At 39.8% G+C, this 21,713-nt stretch overlaps 1 long non-coding RNA gene across 1 annotated transcript; it reads left to right on the forward strand.

The window, feature by feature from the left end:
• Window positions 1-669: 669 nt before the first annotated feature.
• Window positions 670-1,646, forward strand: LOC138742898 (uncharacterized). Its single transcript, XR_011344509.1, has 2 exons — window positions 670-800; window positions 1,479-1,646. It is a non-coding gene; the product is annotated as an uncharacterized lncRNA (long non-coding RNA).
• Window positions 1,647-21,713: the final 20,067 nt, after the last annotated feature.

Here is a 21,713-nt window from a genome sequence, read left to right on the forward strand (position 1 = left end):
AAACTCCGGTTTCATGAATTGCTCAACTGCAAGTTGCCAGCAGCCTGTGTGTGTGTGTCCTTCAGCTGTTGAATCCCTCACTGGTCTGCCATGTGGCCACCATACTGTAGGGTCATCTCCTCTGCTTCTCCTTCTCAATGGGGTGGATTCTCCCCATTTCTAGTGCCCTGCTCCAGTCCCCTGCCTATGCTCGTGATCACTGCCAAGCATAGGCAGTATCATTTTGGGCACAGACCCATGATTACAAGATTTTAATAAAAAACATTTCTGTGCTGTATGACTATGACTCAATGTATCAGGAAATGAATCTTTTGTGGAGGGTCACTCCTGATTCTCCTTGTCCAGGACCAAAGGTGGTACCATCTTCAGGAAGCATATCTCAAGGAATAGAGGACTCAGACTCTTCTTCTGTTGAAACCTCTTTATTTAATACACAAGCTTGTGAGAGATCTGTTACCTCTGCAAAGGTTCATCCAGCTCTCCGAACATACAAATCCATGGGTCTGTGCACTCCAATGCTATTGGACGTTCACCAATGACAAAACAGTCTCCTCTTATGTGGCAAACATTATCCTATCAGCATTAAGCTACGCAATGTCTGTCTATCATTTGCATCATTTTGTGGACCAATCACAAAGATGTGTCCCCGTCCCCTCAGTAATTTTTAGTTTTGGTTCCCCTAGTTCTTGTAAGTCACACGATTTTGGAATTTTATCACCAAGACTGTTGTTGCCATGCAACACACATCATGCCACTGCCCTGGGATATCTACGGACTCATCCACAAGACATATGGCACATGTAAGCATTCATCAAGTTGTATTAATCAAAATCAGTCTAAACTAGACAGACCCTTACTTCTACATTTTCTATATGAGGTGAATAGCAAAATGAAAGCTGTGCCCTTCAGTATGTCAATTCTAGGTAAGTTACTCCTTTGTTTCAACCTTCCTTGACCAACATTCATACTTTCCCAGTAGTCTAGCGAGCCATTAACAAGAACACTATTTTGCCAGCAAGTGAAAGGAGTTTCTGCCAGCCCTTCTAGTAATGCCACATTCAAAATTTATGCCTTGCCAAAAATCTATGCCAAAGGATCTGTACTTGACTTTGAAATTAATTGAATATTACTTTGATGGCTTCATACATCTATGACAAGAAAAACTGAGTATTTTAATAGAAATCTGAGGGTGACTCAGATTTCTCATAGTAAAGATTCACAATTTGAAAAATTCAATAACATATTATATATAATTTCTGCCCCACTCATCATAAATCATAAAAATTGCATTTCAGACTTGGAAGTGTATCCATAATTGATATTGCTGATCATATTTCTCATTAAAGCTGTATTGGGTGTCAGGCAGTTTGTGTCAAAAATTAGATACTGACCGGTTATTTGGAGATCAATTTGAGGCAGGAACTACTTCCAGATGTCAAAATGTTTATCAACCGTAAAATCATTCATATTTCAAACAGGCCTCATTACTGCACAGGAAGAAATTGGCCTCCAACATAATAGACAGCGATAACACCATCTGCAACAAAATCTGTTTGTCAAAAAGAGGAATGAAATGAAGGCAATGAGTTAATGCTGGAGGACACAAGCTGTATTAAATATTACTTCAAATTAAACTTTTTGAAATTGTCAGAGGTATTGAGATCGGGATGATTTGGGCTTTGCATATAGGTAATGTAGATACTGTCAATTGCAAAGTGTTTACTGCTTTCCAACTGAAACCTGACTATTTGCACCTTCAAAACTGATAACCATCATTATCTTTCATATAAAAGTAATTCCAAAGAGCAAAGGATAAAAGCTTCAAAATGCATGATTAAGAATCTCCTTTAGTTGATAAATATTTGAAAGAGGAGTTCTTAAAAGGATGCAAGGAAGGACAAAGGAATGGAATTAAATGAATGGATGAACTGAAAAGATGACACCAACACAATTGAATCGAATGGCTTCTTTCTAGGCTGTAGAATGTTATTGTTCTGGGTTAAAAGGACCTTAGCCCATCAACATTATTGATCAAATCATAAACATGCCTGACTGTCACACTCAGATCTGACGGCCATGAAAGTGAAATCTAGTGTTGTCCATGTCTTGGCTTGGAATTTGGGATTGCCATACATCGCTGGGAAAGATTTCATCTGTATTTGACACCATAACAGTGTTGTATTTAGTTATGGAGCCCAAACACACACCTGAAAAGAAAATACTCGCTGAAATTTCGACATTTACAATCTCAAAAAGAATCATTAGGCTTGTTTGCGACCTTATCCCTTCATTAAAGCACTGCTTGAATCATTCCCAATGCTGATTAATACCACATTATTCCTTCTCTAACCCTTGGAGATTGAATCAGAGCTTTATTATATTCTCTCCATGGCAACTACAGTGCAGTAGCATAAAGGCAGCGTTATAGTTGAAAAGAATAATAGGAGCAATGGAAGGGACCTAAGGGGAAAAGTGGACTACAATGGTACTGGAGATCTATTGCACACAATGGGCCGATGGACCCATCTGCTATGATTGGCCCCAAATCATTGAAAAGTCCGGGATTACGAAGGACCAGTGATCACATATTCTTAAACATACAGGCGTAAAATGGAACATGATCAAAAATGATTCACGTAGAGTAACTTACAACTCAAAAATGATCATCACAGAGACTATGGGCAAATTATGCCTGTCTCACCCAGGGCACTTGAGTCAACCTTTGGGGTTTGCTCCTTGTTCAATAGCAAATTTGAAAATAAAAGATTGATATTTTTTTAATGGATGTGAGCTCACTCAAAAAGTACAAAGTCTTCGCTATAATGAATGAGACAGAAAGCATTATGAGATGTCCTGTGTTCATCTTTCTACTAGCTAAATTATGTCAAACCAAACTACCATCAATCAAGTTTCTTATTCAGACCTCACCCAAAACCCAGATGAATATCATAATCAGATATGCAGAAAAATATATTCCACAAACTACCTTGTATCAAAATCTGGGGTGTAGGGGAGGGGAGAGAACTTCACCTTTGATTACTTGTCTGCCACAGAGACAGCTGAGGAGTGTCTGCACATGTGAATGAAGTCAAGTGGTGGGAGGAAATCAGAGCCCCAGAGGAAAACACACGCAGGCACGGGGAAAACATAAAACTCCTTACAGACAGCAAGGGAATCGAACCAACCTTGCTCCTGATTGCTGGCACTGTAAAAGCATTGTGCTAACAGTTCCGCCCACTGTTCCGCTCAACAAATTACAATCAAATAAAAATAGTTCAGAGTACAGAATTTTTAAAACATGCACACATATCGGAGGCAAGTTTTTTCAACTTCAACTCAATCACTGCCACTAGCTTTTTGCTAACTATCAGAAAAATGTCAAGATCAGTTACCCATCAGGATTGAATGAATTTTTTTTTTTAAGATCCTTGAACTTTATCCTTGGAAACGTTAAGGATACAAATGGCAGTGAACATTAGTCACATTAGAGTCATCGGGTTTTTCAGGACATAAATAAGCCTATGGCTTATTACAACTATGTGCACTATCCAGCTAGTCCAATTTGCCTGCATTTGGTTGATATCCTAAATCTTTTCTTCCAATGTACCTGTCCAAATATATTTGAAATATTGCACTCTAATTTAACCTACTTCTGCCATTTCCTCTGGCAGAATCATTCCGCATACACAACACCCTCTGTCCCTTTTAAATCTTTCCCATCTCACTTTAAATCTATGCCCGTTATTTTTAGATTTGCCTACCCTGGGAAAAAAATGTTATTTTTTAAACTAAACGATACTGTAGGGAATTGTACAAAATTAAGTTTACTACAATCTTGTCCAAATTTCATCTGTATTCAACACCATAACAGTGTTGTATTTAGTTATGGAGCCCAAACACACACCTGAAAAGAAAATACTCACTGAAATTTCGACATTTACAATCTCAAAAAGAATCATTAGGCTTGTTTGCGTCCTTATCCCTTCATTAAAGCACTGCTTGAATCATTCCCAATGCTGATTAATACCACATTATTCCTTCTCTAACCCTTGGAGGTTGAATCAGAGCTTTACTATATACTCTCCATGGCAACTACAGTGCAGTAGCATAAAGGCAGCGTTATAGTTGAAAAAAATAATAGTAGCAATGGAAGGGATCTAAGGGGAAAAGTGGTCTACAATGGTACTGGAGATCTATTGCACACAATGGGCCGATGGACCCATCTGCTATGATTGGCCCCAAATCATTGAAAAGTTCAGGATTGCGAAGGACCAGTGATCATATATTCTTGAACATACAGGCGTAAAGTGGAACATGATCAAAACTGATTCACGTAGAGAAAATTACAACTCTAAAATGATCATTGCAGAGACTGTGGGCAAATTATGCCTGTCTCAGCCAGGGCACTTGAGTCAACCTTTGGGGTTTGCTCCTTGTTCAATAGCAAATTTGAAAATAAGGTCATTACTTTTAGTTTAAATTTCCAGTGAGACTACATGAATGAGTGTCACACAGATGGATGTCATCATGTGCCTAACAGATTGGAAAACTCATCCTGTTAAGGGAGTGTGATTAGACGTGTAGAGTCCAATTAAAATGAGGACATACCAGAAATAGATGAAAATGCATTCAAATATAAACAAAATACACCTTATGTGTGCTACACAGATCAATTTCTAGAGATATGTATTCAATTAAAGTCAATTGGCTTTAATCAATTTAAATGGCAATGGAAAAAATAATTAGTTCAATCATTTTTCTCATCCGTTAAAGGCCACAATTTGTCAGAATTACCTGAAAACAGTATTCATTCAAAATTGCTCCATTGATCAGATCCACAAAGAAGGCATTTTATCCTCTAGGTTACAACCAGAACAAGAAAGTTTTAAATGCCTGATTGATCAATAGTTTTACATTATGCCCAGTAATTCTCGGTGAGAATGGAAGTCAACATTCAGTTGCAATCGCATGAAGAGCTTACCACTCAGTAGATTCAAAGCTCCTTAGAGCTAGGAATGTAAAGGAATGAGAGACAAGCAATGAGTACAAATTTGGGATCTCATGTTGTAGAAGGTGTTGGTGAGACCACAATTAAATTATTGTGTGCCATTCTGGTCAACCAGCAAAAGGAAGGATATCTACAAATTATACAGGAGATTCATCAAGATGCTATGAGAACTAGAGGCCTTAAGTTATGAGGAGAAGTTAGACAGGCTGTGTCCCGAGAGCACTGGGAGGCTCAAGGGTGATATTTATGCAGGTTTTAAATCACGAGGGGCATCAATGAGGAGAATTCTCACAGTTTATTTTTCCCCGAGTTGATGATTTTAAAACTCAAGGGGATGAGTTTAATAAGGTGAGAGGGAAGAGATTTAAGAAGGATGTAAGGGGCATTTTTTTTTCACTTAAAGGATAGTTTGTATCTGGAACGAGCTGCCAGACTAAACTGTAAAACTAGACACAATTTTGATATTCAAAAGACATTTAAAAGGATGCGAATGGTTTGGAAGGTTATGGATCAAATGCAGACAAATGGAACTAGCCCACAATGTCAACTTGGTTGGCATGGACAGGTTAGACCAAAGAGGCTGTTCCATGCTATGTGGGTCTCTGACAAGCCTAGCTGAGAAAATGACATTCATGGTCAAAAATGAAGATCAGAGGGAATAGTGACCCTCTTAACAATTATGTACCTCAGATCCACGAAGGTCAATGCTGTTTTCCTGCCTGTCAATGCAGAGCTGGGAATAAATTTGTATTCTTGCATCTTTCAGTCCTTTCCCAAATAATGCATAAAAGGAGCATTCCACTTGAATGCCTGTACTAAATTATAATTTCAGCAACTAAAAATATTTTATCCAAATGTAACTGCATTACAGTAAAATTTTAATTTTAAAAGGAGTGTAGTTTCTGAGAAATCGTAGGCTGAATATTATTTTGTTGTGGTTGTGCTGCAAGAAGAGTTAAGGGCAGAGGACTAATAATCTTGGGGGAAACAAGTTGCATTTTTGGCATTTTCAATAAAGCTACTTTATTTCATTTTAACAGTTCAACTACTTTTAACCATGAAAACTCATCAAGAGTCTTAACTGTTCTACTTGTGTGGAGAGCATCGTATTCAGGCCTGCAAGACAAGTCATGCAATATCCTCTAAATAACCCAAGATCATCTGTTCAGCACTACTTCCCACCCTGCACCATCCTCACCCAACTCCCAATAACATTAAAAAAATTCACCGATCCAGGTTTAAATCAGGATGTTCAAGTCACAAGGGAAGAATAACTGCATGGCACCTTCTGGTTGGTTCTTGGGATGTCTTAATTACATTTCTTTGAACTAACCACATAAACTGTCCTTTATTCATTCACCTCATGTTATATGGTTCCTGCTTTTTATACATTAAGCTTCCACTTAGTTTGTCATCTATTAGTGTTTTTCAAACCCTTCCTTATGTAACAATGGATAGTCATTGAAGTTGGAAGAAATAAATGCAAATAACAGAGTTTAATCAGATAGTCCCAACCACTCAGATAAATCTACAACTCCACCTCTTAATAAACATTGGCTCTTTCAATCATAAAATAAAATAGGGCTACAATACCAGACAGGTTTAAGTTGGATTGAAGGGCCTGTTTTTGTGCTCAGGTCAATTAATTTGTTGAGAAGCTGGGGAGTTGCCTTCTGAACAACTGCAATACTCATAATTATAGTTCTTCTACCGTTGGATTTGTAATGATCAAATAAATGCAATAGACTCCCATGTCTTTGTTCATTTGCTACTTTTACTTCCATGTGTGCAAGGTGCACAGGTTCAGGAGCTGCTCGGATTTAATTCCAATGTGACCTTCATCATGGTAAACCAAAAACCATTGGAGAAATTAGGTGCCATGACACTAGTGAATTCACACCCTTAACTCTCACACATGCACCAACCAAACTCCAATACACGAGCTCACCATGCATGTACCAACTGAACTCTAACACCGGACACACCGCGCATGCACAACCACAGACTCGTGCATGAGCACAGGAATCAAGATGGCTACGCTCAGCCTACAGAATGGCGACTATCAAGGTAAGTAAGCACATTTTGACTTGAATAGTTTGTCAAATACAACATAAACCACATAAATTTTATATTTTTTCTTACATAATTTTAGAAAGAAATTCGGTCGTATGTGTGGATGGGCATAAGTCGTATAGTATAGGTCGCAAGTCAAGGACTACTTGTATATTCAATCATTGAACATCCGAGATAGGGAATTCAAAAAAGTTATACCCCACTTTAGAAAGAAACTTCCAACCTCAGTCCTAAATAGCCAGCCTTTTATTCTGATCCTATATCCTAGTGATCTCTCCACTGGCCATCGTGTCAGAGGTGCACCAAAGAAGAGGTACAAGGACTGCATAAAGAAATCTCTTGGTGCCTGCCACATTGACCACCGCCAGTAGGCTGATATCGCCTCAAACCATGCATCTTGGCGCCTCACAGTTCAGCGGGCAGCAACCTCCTTTGAAGAAGACCGCAGAGCCCACCTCACTGACAAAAAAACAAAGGAAGAAAAACCCAACACCCAACCCCAACCCACCAATTTTCCCTTGCAACCGCTGCAACCGTGTCTGCCTGTCCCACATCGGACTTGTCAGCCACAAACGAGCCTGCAGCTGACGTGGACATTTACCCCTCCATAAATCTTCGTCCGCGAAGCCAAGCCAAAGAAGAAGAAGATATCCTAACGGAGCTGCTGTCTCACAGTTCCAGTGATCAAAGTTTGACCCCAACCTTTGGTGCGGTTGATGAAATGTGAACATTGTCCTTGTGACAACTTGCTGTGGCATTGGTGTCAATGTGGATGAGAAGTAAATTAAAGAGTAATTAGTATGAATGAGTGCTTTATGCTCCATGAGTACCCAGTGCTGTATCACTTTGATTTTAAAATTCTAATTCATATTTTTCTTCCTATACAAGAATTGTGGGATAGCTCAAACATTTAATGTGTGGTGTCTGTGGCAGTGGCGGGCAAGCACAATGGTTTCATTGAATATACAACTGTGGCCAGCCACACTGTGGCCATAAGTTTCACCAATCATATCTTGGAGGTGAAATCAAGATCAAGCTCAAAAGAAAGGACAAATAGACTCAAGACAAATGAATATATTGATAGATTTGCTCTCTGCTCCTGCTGTTGTAAAATAGTAGAAAAAAGGTCAATTTATTTTTCTAAATGTGTCCATATTATAACAATTCTTCAGTCATCGGCAGTGGAGGTCTTACTTGGAATACCAGTCCCTTTGCAATTACTGAGCTCACCAGTTTGCTCTTTCTTCTTAATGATGTTCCAACAGTTAATTTTGGTAATCCTCAGGTTTGGGCGACGTCTCTTACTGTTTCATTCTTGTTTTTCAGCCTCATAATGGCTTTTTTCACTTTCACTGGCACTACTCTGGTCTTCATGTTGAAAAATGGCAACTGCAGACTCCAAAGTTGGTCAAAACCTTAGAAGAAAGCCTAACTCTCATGTACCTGAAGCTATTAAACATACCTGAGTACTCACAAACATCTGTGAAGCCAAATGTCCCAAACGTTATGGTGCCAAGAAATGGGGGGGGGGGGGGGGGGGTCCTATGTATAAAAAGTGCTGCGATTTCTAATGGTCAAAGCAAAATGTATACAAATAACCTTGAATGTGACTTTCATTGCATGTGAATTGTTTGATTACATATTTAAAACTGTAGAGCACAGGGCCAAATAAAGGAAAAAGTGTCTGTCAAACATCATGGAGTGCACTGTATTTTTTTTTAACTTTATTTAAGATTTTATAACATGAATAACATATTGGATTACATTAAAAAAAAATTAAGAATAAAATAATAAAATTACAATACAGTATCAGTAATCTAAATAAACTATACCCTCCCCAATAATTATTACACATTAATAACCCAACTCAAATTAGTCCAACCCCCCCTTCCCCCCAAAATAAAATAAAGAGTGAAGAATTAATAAAGTTAATAATATATGTGAGAAAAAAAAAACCCACTTACAAAAAAAACAAAAACATAGCCGATTAAAATACTAACAAAAAGAAAAGTAATTCTTTTCTTTGGCTTGGCTTCGCGGACAAAGATTTATGGAGGGGATATCAGACTTAAAAAACATATTTAAATCAAACTTAAATGCATATATTTAACAAACGGAGTTAAGATGAAACATATATTTAACTCAAACTTAATATAAAAAATTAGTAAAGTTAGTAACATTGTCTATCAAAAATTCCTAAACAATAATCAATTCTTAAAAAAAATTGTAGCATGAAAAATAACTTTCTCTATAGAGATAAACCTTCACCAAATATCGACTAACTTCACATCTATCATCATATTAGTCACATAAACCACCATCTTAAAACAAAATTCAAACCTCATTAAGCATTGTACAATTCAATTTTAGTACTCTTCTACCATTTTTCCCTTTTACTCTTGAATAATTATCCAATAAAAGCTCCAATACCACATTTAGGAGTGCACTGTATTTGAAAGAAAAACAGAGTGATCCCCAAGATCAAAATATTGCTGAAACAAATTTGGCCTCCATCACGTTTTAGAGAAGCTTAGTGTAAGCAGTATCTTGATCATTGTAACGATAACTTTGGAAAATGCTTAATAGACTGCAAGGTTCTTTGGGATGTGCTCTAAGTTGTTTTACAAATGCAATGAAACAAGTTCCGATGAAGCATCATTGGGCAGGAAACATTAACCGTTGCCTGCTCCACAGATCCAGAATTATCAGAACCAAGTGTAAGTCTTTCCTCTTGCTTCTTCTCTCACAGTTGAACATTAAATATCCTATCCAAAGAGTACTCAGGCCCACATTTCACTCTCAAACAGATCTAAAAATATTTAACTTTTTTTTTGAGAAAGGACATCAACTCAAAAAGTTCAGTTTTCCCTCTCCCAATGCTGTTTGACCTGGTGTGTATTCTCAACATTTCTTGTTTATTTAAAACCATTTATCTCTGTTTTTTCAAGTCAACGTGTTGGACTGAAGTTGACTGCCTCTGTTCTTTACAAAAGTCACAGCCTCAAAAATAATTTATTCACTGTGCAACATTTTACTACATCCTGGAGAAACTTTTTTTTATTAAACAACGAAATGAAAATATTCAAATCTAATTGGGGGCAGCAACAAAACATTTGAAAGAAAAAAATTGACAACTCTAAACCGAGTCTTGTTACATTCACTTGAACATTGGGCAAAGTATCATAGGGGTAGCAAAACATGTAGCAGAAAAAAATGTAGCAGTTAGTGAAAAAGGGGCTCATTATTTCAGTATCACGAAATAGAATATGAAATAGCAGATAGATTTTCAAACTCTGTGGTAGAATGCAGCTTACATTTGAAACCAAAAAAGTGGATAAAAGGAATACATTTTTAACAAATGCTCATTACATTAATCCTATTTATCTGAAAATCCAATTGTACAAAATAGCACTTTCATGCAAATATAGATTTCATTCACAATTGTTTTTGTGTTGTTGAATGACACATTTCTGAATTTTAAAACTACTTTCTACAAAAATAGTGTACCAATCACATTGCCAATTACTGCTTTGCATGAATGGTATCATTTGATTTTGCATTGTTATCCATAAATTCCCTCATAATTGAACATTTTGTGGCTCCCAAAATCACTTTTCGATGGGATTTCATGCATAAACCCTAAAAATGTAAGAGGCTAATTGTCCTGCAGTTGGAGCATTATTGGTACAGCTTTGTACAGTTATCCAAGTGAAGCCGATGCACAAAATGCATTACAAATATTTAGAAGTTTTTTTTTAACTAAACGTAATTTGGTTACACAGTTCATGAACCACCACCTCCCACCACCACCCCCCCCCCCAAAAAACTCTCTATTGTAATTACATTTCTATAGAAATTTAAACACAAGAAGCAAGTTAAAATAATATATCTTGAACTATATACCTGGCAGTACAATTTACAGCTGATACTTTATTATGTACATCAATAAAAACTCAACTTCATTGCCATGGGGAAATTTTAGAAACATGTAACTATGCTTTAAATCATTTGGAATTGACAGTTACAGTCTGTTGTTGTCTTCATTAGCTCTGCAATGCCTCTCATGTTCAATCCATTTAATTTCATTCAAAGATCCTTTCCTTAAATGATATCCTTGCATTAAAAAAGCAACTTCTCGCTTTTAAGAAGGCAACAAAACAATCCAATTCTGCCTTCCAGCTAGAACAAGTTATCAATTGTAAAATATTGGAAGATTCCATCCATTTGTACTCCAAATGTAAAAAAGAAGTACTCTGTCACAAGCAGCAACAATTCAGGTTGCTATGGATATTTGACTAAAGACAACGCAAATATTCTTTTAAATCAGAGAATTGTAAAGAGATAGTAGAGAGCCCAATGGCACTATGAGTTAGTGCTGGGCATCACAGTTCCAAATGCCCACCTCCAGTCCAGGTACCTGGTGCTGACTATGTAGAGTCTGTGACCAACCAGGCACGATTCATTTAACTCTCACGTGACAAAGATTAATGGCAAGAAGAATAAATAGCAAGTTGACGGGGCATGTTAGAAAGAGAATAAGTTGCAGAGGTATTGGAAAATAAAGAGGGGAGGGGGAATGGGACCCCAATGAAATTACTCTCCTGGAAATAAGAGCATAAGAAATAGGAGCAGGAGTAGATCATTTAGCCCATCAAGCCTACACCACCATTTAATAAGATCAGGCGAAGACTAAACTCCACCAACCTGCCTTTTCTCCACAACCATCAATTACCCATACTTTCCACAAATCTATCTATGTTTTAAATATAGTCAATGAGGTAGTCTCCAGTGCTTCCCTGGGCAGAGAATTCTCTTTAAGCCCACTAATTTGCTCTGCTCCACGTCTCTAGTGATAGCGATTGTATCAATGTCCTCACCCCTCATCACATCCATAGCATGTTAGGAGTGTGCTCCACTGTGAAGACTGACGACTGTTTTGTGTCAATGCCTTGGCCATTTCCACATTACCCAATGTTAATGGATTCTTCTCGTCTTTCAAGGGACCTACATTCATTCCAGCCAAGCTTTTCCTCTTTACATAATTCTCTCTTTGGCTTGGCTTCGCGGATGAAGATTTATGGAGGGGGTAAAAAGTCCACGTCAGCTGCAGGCTCGTTTGTGGCTGACAAGTCCGATGCGGGACAGGCAGACACGATTGCAGCGGTTGCAAGGGAAAATTGGTTGGTTGGGGTTGGGTGTTGGGTTTTTCCTCGTTTGCCTTTTGTCAGTGAGGTGGGCTCTGCGGTCTTCTACAAAGGAGGTTGCTGCCCGCCAAACTGTGAGGCGCCAAGGTTTGAGGCGTTATCAGCCCACTGGCGGTGGTCAATGTGGCAGGCACCAAGAGATTTCTTTAGGCAGTCCTTGTACCTTTTCTTTGGTGCACCTCTGTCACGGTGGCCAGTGGAGAGCTCACCATATAACACGATCTTGGGAAGGCGATGGTCCTCCATTCTGGAGACGTGACCCACCCAGCGCAGCTGGATCTTCAGCAGCGTGGACTCGATGCTGTCGACCTCTGCCATCTCGAGTACTTCGACGTTAGGGATGAAAGCGCTCCAATGGATGTTGAGGATGGAGCGGAGACAACGCTGGTGGAAGCGTTCTAGGAGCCGTAGGTGGTGCCGGTAGAGGACCCATGATTCGGAGCCGAACAGGAGTGTGGGTATGACAACGGCTCTGTATACGCTTATCTTTGTGAGGTTTTTCAGTTGGTTGTTTTTCCAGACTCTTTTGTGTAGTCTTCCAAAGGCGCTATTTGCCTTGGCGAGTCTGTTGTCTATCTCATTGTCGATACTTGCATCTGATGAAATGGTGCAGCCGAGATAGGTAAACTGGTTGACCGTTTTGAGTTTTGTGTGCCCGATGGAGATGTGGGGGGGCTGGTAGTCATGGTGGGGAGCTGGCTGATGGAGGACCTCAGTTTTCTTCAGGCTGACTTCCAGGCCAAACATTTTGGCAGTTTCCGCAAAGCAGGACGTCAAGCGCTGAAGAGCTGGCTCTGAATGGGCAACTAAAGCGGCATCATCTGCAAAGAGTAGTTCACAGACAAGTTTCTCTTGTGTCTTGGTGTGAGCTTACTGTAACATAATTACAGTATAGAAAATTATCGATGTTTATATATTGTGCTCATTTACCTTCATAATCCTTACTATCCTTGCTTTTAACTGAAAAATTATTTTGTTAAGTATTGTGAAAAATCTCTTGGAAAGTCCTCAACTGTCCCATCATATAGCCTGTGTTGTCAGTCTACATTAGTTGACTTCTCCCTCACTCTGAGGACTCCCTTGTAATGCATAATACACAGGTTTTAGTTTGAACCATTTCACCCTCAGTTTCTGTGAGAAATTCAACTATACTGTGATCACACTTTCCAAGAGATCCCTAACTATAATATCAATAATTTATGTCAACATCGATCATTGGTTTAATGGCCTGCTTCAGTATTGTTACAAAACAATACATATTAAAAACTCAGTTACATCACATTTAGGGTACTGTATGCAATCCCAACCAACATAATGAACATCAAGGCATTGCAAAGAAACTAAAAAAGAATAATCAAGAATGGTGACACAAACTAATAGATTAGTGCATTTTTCACTTAAATGAAAGGTGACTTAAAAATGAATAAAGTTATGGTGGATATTGTATGAGTGCACTGTAGCAACTATTTTCCTTTATAATTGCTTGGAGCATATGAGAATGTTGTTTTTGTTTGTGATTCGTACAAATAAGTCGGTACTAATCAGTTGCTATACATTGTTACAATGTTGTTAGATAATGCTAAAAAGTTGTAAGACAGTGCTAAGACTTTAGTAGATGTCAGTAAAGGTTGTTGGAACATTCTAAACCTTACCATTTCATAAAACAAAGGAAGTAAACTAAGAACATGTAACATGACCTTGGCAGAAGATGTAACTAGGAGACTACAAAAATATGTAAACAACATCTTGAAAGGCACAAACAGAATTGTTTGCAAATTTTAACCTTTACAATACCTGCCCAAAATTACCAGCATCATGCTAAAAATACTAATTACCATCACAAAGGAACTAAAAATCAAACATAGTATAGTAGGTATATATCGGTTACATTTCAAAATAAAATGAAAACCAATTATCAAAACTTTCAGCCTCTTGTAAAGGTCAGATTTTGGTAATTTGTCTGCTCAAAAAGTCAGTTTTAGTCTTGATCTGTTGACGACGTTGAAATCCTCTTTTGTCCTGATGGTATCAGCAATTTTCCCATCAACCAAGAACTTTGAGGCGTTAAATGGTCTATGATGATCACGACATCCCCTGGCATGAAATTGTGCCTGATTTTAAACCATTTCTGTCGCTCCTTCAACAGTGGAAGATATTCTTTCATCCATCTATTCCCGAACAAATCCAATATAAATTGCACCTGCTTCCATCTACGGCACATATGTATTTCTTCCTTCTGAAACTGCCCCAGTGGCAAAGAAGGCCTAGTCTTAAGAATATTCATTCCCTTTTTCAAACATGAAATTTAATCTGCATATCTCTTCCTCTGGCAAACGCAGATTATCTCCATCTCAGCATTAATCAATACTTCAACTGTGAGAACTCCTTTTTCTTGTCTCAAGGTCACTTGTTTCTTTTTGTGACAGATCTTTTTGATGCATGTTATCCAGTTGAAATTAAGCAGAAACATCGCTTGTTTGTTTGTTCTGTCTGCTACAATTCAGAAATCATCTTTTAAGACTGAGCATCCATGCCTTTTTCAAATGATTCCAGGATGAGAAGTAATCGATTAAGCAGGTAACTGCATCCATTCATTCAGACATTATTTGAACAGCATTTGCAGTTTTATTCCTGATTTCAGAGTCCTCTGGTAAAATTTCTTGTTATTTATGAGGATTTTGAGGCCTCTCCTTTTGAGGCTGTAGAAGAAATCAAGGCCCTGACACCTACATTTCATTCTTCAGAAAATACTTGACTTTCAAACCTTGGGAAGCCAGATCATTAACGTATCTACAATGTATTGGAGGTGAGACTTTATCAAGTTTCTTGATTTTGTTAGCCATGTAAGTACAAAACTTTATTATTGATGTATTTGAGTACAGAAGTTCTATCAGTTCAAAATAACATGCATCAACATAACACTCATATTTACAAGTGATTTATATGCAGTACATCTATAAAAATAAATAAATATTATTAAATAATAGCAGATTCTCAGAGGGATTGTATGAACAGTTCATTCCGCAGTCTCAAAGTGAGATACAAACCAGAGGACATGGGTTAAGAGCTTAGGGGGAACATTTGAGTAAACTTCTTCACATAGAGAGTATTGGGAGTAGGGAACAAGTTGCCAGATGAAGTGGTGAATGCATGCTCAATTTTCATATTTAAGAACAATTTGGACAGGTACTGTATATGGAAGGGAGGGATATGGAGGGCTATGATCTGGGTGGAGATCAGTGGGACGAGGCAGAATAACAGTTCAGCGCAGGCTAGAAGGGCTGTAAGGCCTCTTTTCAGTGCTGTAATGTTCTAAGTAAAACTCACTATTGATCCACATCTTCCTCTACAACTATCTGTTGAATAATTAATGTATATACAGGCAGAGGATAGTTGGATAGGTGCCAAGCAACAATCAGGACAACCAACTGAAGGTCTGCAACTGGCAAATAACATAGCAATTCCATTTGAAGATTATATCAATTATTCAACAGACAAGATAGCCTTCAGAATTGGAATACCAAAGCTGTTTAATTCAGAGACATTGGTTGAACATTTATAGTGTGACCAGTCATCTTATCCAAACTTTGAAGAATCAAATAAGGCACCATGCAAGCTGCCATGCATCTGCTTTTAACATTAATATTTAATATTAATCTGTGTGGGACAATATTGGCACTTAGAGATTAAAGCACTCTAGTTAATGACAACTTCTACGCGCATTTCGAGGCTAACAAAAATGTGGTGGCGAAGAAGACCACCTCTCCTCCAAATGATCAGGTGCTGTGTCTTGCAGTGGCCGATGTACAGAGAGGGTTAGGAAAGCTCAACCGACAGAAAGCTGCTGGACCGGTTAACATTCTCAGCAGAGGGCTCAGGGGATGTTCTTACTGACATCTTTAACCTCTCCATGAGAAGCGCCATGGTCCCAATGTGCTTCAAAGCCACTTCCATTGCCCCGTGCTGAAGAAGTCATCTGTGTCCTGCCTCAATGACTACCGTCTTGTCACACTCACGTCCATCGTCATGAAATGCTTCGAGAGGCTCACCCCCATCACTGTCGAGAGGCTCACCCCCATCACTGGACCCCCCCTGCAGTTTGCATACAGATCCAACAGCTCTATGGATGATGTCATTTCCACCACCCTCCATCTAGCCCTCACCAACCTGGAAAATAAGGACTTATATGTTCGAATGCTGTTTATTGACTTCAGTTTGGCATTCAACACAATCATATCTCAGTACCTGATAGGGAAGTTGAGCCTGCTGGGTCTAAACACCTCCCTCTGCCATTGAATTCTTGACTTCCTGTCGGGGAGACATCAAGCAGTGCAGATCTGTAGCAGTACTTCCAAGGCCATCACACTGAGCACAGGGGCCCCCTAGGGCTGGTGCTCAGTCCACTACTGTTCACTCTGCTGACCCACGACTATGTGGCTAAAGACAGCTCGAACCACATCATCAAGTTCCTTGATGACACGACCATGGTGGGCCTGATCAGTAAGAATGAGGAGTCAGCATGCAGAGATGAGGTGTAGTCGCTAATGGGCTGGTGCAGAGCCAACAACCTGAATCTCAACGTTAATAAAACAAAAGAGATGGCTGTCAACTTCTGGAGGGTCCGGGGTGACCATGCTCCTCTGACCATCAATGGCTCCACATTGAGGTCGTCAAGGGTATCAAATTCCTTGGAGAGCACTTGGTGGAGAGTCTCATCTGGTCCCTTAAAACCAGCTCCTTAGCCAAGAAAGCTTAGCAGCGTCTCTACTTCCAGCAAAGGCTGAAGAAATTCCATCTCCCACCCTCCATCCTCACTACATTCTACAGAGGACATATTGAGTGCATCCTGTGCAACTGCATCACCACCTGGTTTGGAAGCTGTACCACCTCAGAACGCAAGACCCTGCAGAGGAGAGTGCAATCAGTGGAAAAGATAACTGGGGGCTCACATTCTACCATGAGGGACATCTACAACACTGTATGTAGGTGAAAGACAATAAACATTGTGAAGGACTCCACACACCCCTCATGTAAACTATTCTCCCTTCTGCCATCTGGTAGGACATACCGTAGCACTCGGGTCCTTACATCCAGATTGGACAACAACTTTTTCACCCCCTCCACCACCCCCCCCCAACCCAGCCATCAGGCTCCTGAATTCCCAGAACATTTGTAGATGGTGCACTGTGGACTTTTACTGAATACGTCTTAATATTTTAATGTGTTTAACTTCTATTCTAACTTCTATTTATGTAAATATACTCCTGAAGAAATGCTATCTCGTTTTTACTGAGTGAGCATAGTATGAACGATAAATAAAGGTGACTTAACTTGTTCCAGTAGTAACTGGCTTCATTTTCCATTCTGATGCAAATAAAATTTTCACGATAGAGTAGGTGCCCTTTCAGACCTAAATAAACTACCTTTCCCTTAGGAGAGTGGCACTGACTACAGTGTAGTCGCGGCTCCCTGCAATTAGCACCACTTTGAAATGCAAATAATGTGACCTCCTGAATTGTGGCTGATTCAGAACCTTGCTTTGTCTTTGCTCTCAGACTGTCAGTGGATTAGCTCCCCTGGTGTTTCAAGTCATTGGCAAGACCTTACCTGCTTTGAAATGATATTGTGATACTTTGAACATCTGTACATGGAACACGGAAATGTAATTTCAAGTTCAAATTTAAGTTAATCATCTGATTGCACATATACAACCTGAAAAAAAGCTTCTCTCCTGACTATGCTACATGCACAAAACACACACTATACAGAGGTTTTGTTATGACACCAGAATCCCTGGCAAATTTCTACAGATGTGTGGTTGAAAGTGTGCTGACCACTTGCATCACTGCCTGACATGGGGATACCAATACCTGAGCATAAAGCCCTCCAAAAGGTAGTGAACACAGCCCAGGGCATCACAGGAAAAACCCTTCCAAATATTGAAAACATCTGCAGGGAACGCTGCCATCGGAGAGCAGCAACATCAAGGATCTACACCTCCTTTTCTCACTGCTGCCATCAGGAAAGAGGTATAGGTGCTACAAGACTTGCACCACCAGGTTCAGGAGAAGCTAATACCCCTCCACCATCTGACTCCTCAATAACAAACTCAATCAGGGACTCATTTAAGGACTCAATGCAGAAGTCGACTCCATTCTCGATTACTTATATACTTTATTAATTTCTTTATTCTCTCTGCATTGCACAGATTGTTTACATTTGTTATCTGCTTACAGTTCTTTATTACTTTACATGTGTATGCTGTGTACAGGTTTTTTTTTTGCAAGACCAATAAGTGGTAACTCTGCCTCACCCACAGACAAAAGAATCTCAGTGTTGTATGTGGTGTCATGTATGTACTCTGACAATAAATCTGAAATCTAAATTCTGAAAAGATCACGTAAATGATCAAAATATATATTTGGGATGATTTTCATGGTTTCAGGATGCTGTTTATCTATCTCACAGTCTATGGGAAGAAGTTATTTCCCAGCCTGTCAGTCCTGTTTTTGATGCTCCTTTATCTTCTTCTTGAAGACTGTGAGTTGAAGAAACTGTGCACTGGTTGGAAAGGATCCTTTAGCCTTATTTAGACAATGTAGCAAATGTTGTCTAAAGAGGAAAGGGAGACCCCACTGATGCTCTAGGCCATACATGTCAAACTCAGGCCCGCGGGCCAAATTTGGCCAGTGATATAATTATATTTGGCCCGCAAGATCATATCAAATATGTATTAGAGCTGGCCCCCTGGCCGCCGTGCCAGTATAGCGCATGCACAGTTAATACTACAAATCCCAGAATGCTTTGCAAATGCATTGGTGCCGGCCCGTCAGCCCGCTAATCGCCCCCACCTCCTCTTTTTACTTTCATTAGCATCTGCGACCTGTCGCCCAACTCACATGTAATAAACCCCTTACGAAAAATGGCCAAACTAAAGACAGGAAACAGGACCTTTCAAGACAGGTGGGAGGCAAACTCTGACCCCACAGTTTGATGAACTTGCATCTAAGAAGAGATGCCAAGTATCTGGTTTAGACCCAGGTGCATCAGTGTAAATCACAGTGTAGCAAGCTAAGCTTGGATTAATATTTTCTTTGGTTCACTTTGGACTGTTCATAGTTGAAAGACTGGATTTTCATTGAAGCAAGTTGTTATTTTTTTGACTTGTTGGCTTGTGAAAAAAACACATTTAGAAGGAGCTTAAAGGCGATAGAGAAATATTATTTATTGAATATTTACAACATGTTTCTGTGTTGTAAACTTCTCTTAAGTTGATTCTTGTTACACTTGAAATTACAAAAAAACACTAGCAGATAGGCTGCAAGAAGCAATTGAGCCTGATCAGGCAATTAATCATGCTTGAGGCAATTGAAAATATTTATATATATTTATGGGGAATTTTACATAAAAATGCAGTTTTGTTGTGCAATTTAAATATTTATTTCTCATAACTTTTACGGTGAAATGCCAAGAAATAGCATTTTTTATCAAAAAGCAATAAAAAGCCAAGTATTAAAGTGAAAAACAAGTTAAAAGAATTGAATCTAATGGTACTCAGTTATTAATACTGATCAAATAACATCTTTATGACATAGTTCATGAAGTGATCAGGAGTAACAAAACTGAGAAACTGAGATGGTAAATGCCACAATTTTTCTGGAATATAACAAAAATACCATCTTCATTGTTGAGGTCTTTCATGGATTGTTTCAGCATCATGCTGAAGAAGATAGTAAAGAGGGATGGTGCGAGGACGCAGCCTTGCTTCACGCCGTTGTCAATGGAGAGCTCATTGCTGGATCTGACCCGACCTTGTTGGTTTTCATGCAGTTGGATAACCATGTTGAGGAACTTGGGGGAGCATCCGAGGCGCTCTAGTATTTGCCAAAGCCCTTTCCTGCTCACGGTGTCAAAGGCTTTGGTGAGATCAACAAAAGTGATGTAGAGTCCTTTGTTTTGTTCTCTGCACTTTTCTTGGAGCTGTCTGAGGGCAAAGACCATGTCAGTAGTTCCTTTGTTTGCGCGAAAGCCACACTGTGATTCTAGGAGGACATTTTCGGGGACACTAGGTATTAGTCTATTAAGGAGAATCCTAGCAAAGATTTTGCCTGCAATGGAGAGCAGTGTGATTCCCATGTAGTTTGAGCAGTCTGATTTCTCACCTTTGTTTTTGTACAGGGTGATAATGATGGCATCACGAAGGTCCTGAGGCAGCTTTCCTTGGTCCCAGCAGAGCATGAAAAACTCGTGCAGTTTGGTATGCAGAGCTTTGCCACCAGCCTTCCAGAGCTCTGGGGGGATTCCATCCATACCTGCTGCTTTGCCACTTTTCAGTTGTTCAATTGCCTTATATGTCTCATCCCGGGTAAGGACCTCATCCAGCTCTAGCCTCAAGGGTTGTTGAGGGAGCTGGAGCAGGGCGGATTCTTGGACTGAGCGGTTGGCACTGAAAAGAGATTGGAAGTGTTCTGACCATCGATTGAGGATGGAGATCTTGTCGCTGAGGAGGACTTCACCATCTGAGCTGCGCAGAGGGCTTTGGACTTGGGGTGAGGGGCCGTACACAGCCTTTAGTGCCTCATAAAAACCCCTGAAGTCGCCAATGTTGGCGCTAAGCTGGGTTCGTTTGGCGAGGCTAATCCACCACTCATTTTGGATCTCCCGGAGTTTGCGTTGAAGGTGGCTGCATGCGTCAGAAGGCTCGTTTTTTCTCTGGCCAGGAAGGCTTTGTAAGGTGAGCCTGGTGGGCAGCTCGCTTCTTTGCCAGCAGCTCCTGGTGTTTACATCCGGTACCGCACGGATGGAAGTCTCTTCAATCTGAGGCGCCTGCAAGCTCACACCAAGACACAAGAGCAACTTGTCCATGAACTACTCTTTGCAGTCGATTCCGCTTTAGTTGCCCATTCAGAGCCAACGCTCCAGCACTTGACGTCCTGTTTTGCGGAAACTGCCAAAATGTTTGGCCTGGAAGTCAGCCTGAAGAAAACTGAGGTCCTCCATCAGCCAGCTCCCCACCATGCCCACCAGCCCCCCCCACATCTCCATCGGGCACAAAGAACTCAAAACGGTCAACCAGTTTACCTTCCTCGGCTGCACCATTTCATCTGATGCAAGGATCGACAAAGAGATAGACAACAGACTCACCAAGGCAAATAGCACCTTTGGAAGACGACACAAAAGAGTCTGGAAAAACAATCACCTGAAGAAACACACAAATATCAGTGTGTACAGAGCCATTGTCATACCCACGCTACTGTTCGGCTCCGAATCATGGGTCCTCTACCGGCATCACCTACGTCTCCTAGAACGCTTCCATCAACGCTGTCTCCGCTCCATCCTCAACATTCATTGGAATGACTTCATCACCAACATCGAAGTACTCGAGCTGGCAGAGTCCACAAGCATCGAATCCATGCTGCTGAAGACCC

This window comes from Narcine bancroftii, chromosome 9 (assembly GCF_036971445.1).
Source record: "Narcine bancroftii isolate sNarBan1 chromosome 9, sNarBan1.hap1, whole genome shotgun sequence".
Classification (NCBI taxonomy): Eukaryota; Metazoa; Chordata; class Chondrichthyes; order Torpediniformes; family Narcinidae; genus Narcine; species Narcine bancroftii.